The sequence below is a fragment of the Lactuca saligna genome, chromosome 4, assembly GCF_052625555.1.
Source record: "Lactuca saligna cultivar CGN05327 chromosome 4, ASM5262555v1, whole genome shotgun sequence".
In the NCBI taxonomy this organism is placed as follows: domain Eukaryota; kingdom Viridiplantae; phylum Streptophyta; class Magnoliopsida; order Asterales; family Asteraceae; genus Lactuca; species Lactuca saligna.
In genome coordinates this window covers 18,048,592-18,051,536 of record NC_136420.1, presented here as the reverse complement: position 1 = coordinate 18,051,536, position 2,945 = coordinate 18,048,592, and positions in this window count along the sequence as shown.

The window sequence follows — 2,945 nt, the reverse complement described above, 5'->3', positions numbered from 1 at the left end:
TGCTTTTTAAACGTTTTGAGGATACAACTAATTAGAGGTCCTTAATCTACATCGTACTGATGCTAAAGTCTAACTATCATCCTATGTTAACCTATAAATGTTATAATTTAAGTTTGGTTTTATATTAATTCATATGATTATCGACTAAAGGAATAAGTAAAGTAAACACATAGTCTATCCTGATTCCTAAAGTAATATTGAAGTATTACCATATGCTTAATGGGCATAGTATTTTTCGAATGGTCTCCTTCTATGGGTTTCTCATCGTACTTACAAAAACATTCTCTCTTTTGATGTTGATCCTATTTCTAAAATCCTTTGGCAAAGGTTAACAAAATCCTTACTATGGTTTGAATTAAATCTCTAAGCCTAGTAAATATCTTGAGTACTCGACGTTTTCTATGGCAAACCACATCGCCTATTGTGTTCCTAATCCTCTGATGTGATATATTATGACGTTCCAAAATTCAAGACTGGAAATTTCTTTCATAGAACATTACTTAAAACATAATTTTCAATCCATAACATAATCAGAGTATAAATTTCCAAAACATATGTTCATTATCAGAGTAAAACATTCCCGGGCTGTCTAATCTATGGTGTGTGCCATGCGATCACCCCGAGCTCTTCCCTCCGCTACCGGAAGTACCTGAAACCAAAACTGAAAACCCTAAGCACGAAGCTTAGTGAGTTCCCCAACCTACCACATACCATGCATAAGCACATACTGCACATACTGGGCCACGCCCGCTATTCTGGGCCTCACCCCTACCTCGGGCATCGCCCGCTATAACGGCCCCGCCGCTCCAAGCCTCGCCTGGCTTCGAGCCTCACTCGGATACAGATCTATTTCACTTAGGCCACGCCTGTCACTGGGCCTCGCCCACTAGCATATACCAACACATAAGCATATCACAAAACATAAACTAACATGTACTAACAAATCATGTCTTGAGGCCTCGCCTATCTTGGGCCTCGCCCTTGTCTTGCTACTAATGAGATGTGGAACACCGTCCACACTCTGCTATTGGTGAGATACGAGACCTCTCCCACACTCACCTCCCTACCAGGCACATACATGTATCACACAGACAACAAGTATAAACTATCATATAAACCATTCCTTGGGCACCCGCCCACTATCATTGGACCTGGTCCTGAATATCATACTAGCATAATGTGCCTAGGGCTAAACCCCGGGTCTTCTACTCATAACTACATGGGCCAGCATTGTGTCCTTAGACCCATTGACATAAAGGGAAAACTCACCTGCACTTGCTGAACTTGCTGATAACCCCTCTAGCTGCTGCCCGGCAACTCTCTGAACTCCTGCTCCACCAGCTCCCCAAGCTACCAATACCAATGCAACACTTAGTCTAACTGTCCCCTGAAAGTCAACTAAGTCAACTCTGGTCAAAGTCAACCTTCCAGGTCAACCCTACTCGTCGAGTCTACTTACTGACTCGCCGAGTTCATATGCTAAGAGTCCTTCCATTCGCGACTCGACTCACCGAGTCAACCCATGACTCGCCAAGTCAAACCATGACTCGCCGAGTCCACCGATTACCGAGTCTTGTCCTGTCCAACTCACTGAGTCTCCACTCGACTCACTGATTTGAGTCTTAACTCGAAGGCTTTGCGGTTTCGCAGCTTTACTCGCCGAGTCCAATAACAGACTCACCCAGTCCAAGGCATTCTTCAACAGACTCGCCGAGTTGTTCTTCCAACTCGCCGAGTCCCTCCCCATCTTCATCCAACTTGCCGAGTCCACCCATGTGACTCACCGAGTCGCTTCAGTTCTTTATCCATTCAGTGGCTTTTCGAGCCATGCAGGGGCTCCAAATCATAGATCCATACTTCCAAAGTCCATTCCCCACGTAAAGCTGCAAACTTTACGTATAACTAAGGAGATCTAGGCTCAAAAAACTCTAGGGCTAGGTTTTAAGACAACCATGCTTCACCTACACCCCAAGACTGATACTTTATGACTCTCTAGGCCAGAATACACTTAGATCTGAAGTAGCAACTTCAGATTGTTGGGTTATGAGCATTCTAACACTCCTAAGTGTACATGCAACCCTAAATACCTTGGATCTATGTTTTCTCTATTATACATGCAAATAAGAACATCCAAGGTATTATCCTAATCTAGCATACAAAACAATGACTATAGCAAGATAGAATACATACCTCTTTAGTGTAGAAAGTCTTCATGAAGCTTGAGTGCCTAGTGCCCCAAGTGTGACACCTCAAATGGTTCACACAACACCAAATACACTTGGAATAACTTGAGAGAATTCTACACTTCATGAAAATCGGCTAGCCCTCTCTAGAATAATACTAGTGCCGATTTTGTCAAGAATAATATCTTTATATAGTGTTACAATTAGGGCAAACCCTAATTGTCATGACTTTCCATTTCCTTGGATCCATGGGTTCAAATACACCATGGAGCATCATATGGGTTTTGGCCCAACTAGATAATCCATGTAGCATTATCCCACTATACAAGTATGGATGATTTACACAATCAACCCATATATTTAATTAGTCTTCTTTTGATCACTTAATTAATCCTAGATTAATTCTTGATCAATACTAATTAAATAATCTTATTATTCTTATTATTAATATACTAGAACTTATAATATATTAATAACCATAAGTGTCTTATTTCTCTCATTATAGTCTATCCAAGTGCATGATGCCATGCAACCCAAATGGACCATGCCGGGTCGGGTCAAGTCTTACCAATTATAGTTATGGGCTTAGACATTAATCCAACACAGATCTGGGCTCTAACTCGAAATGGTTTAAGAACATGGCATAAGAGTCCTAAATCTCACAATCAAGATTGATTTACATGCAAAAGAGGGAAGGTAATGACTCCTTACCTTGAATTGCTCTTGAAAGGCCCTCAAACTCTGGATCTACTGCAAACCCTT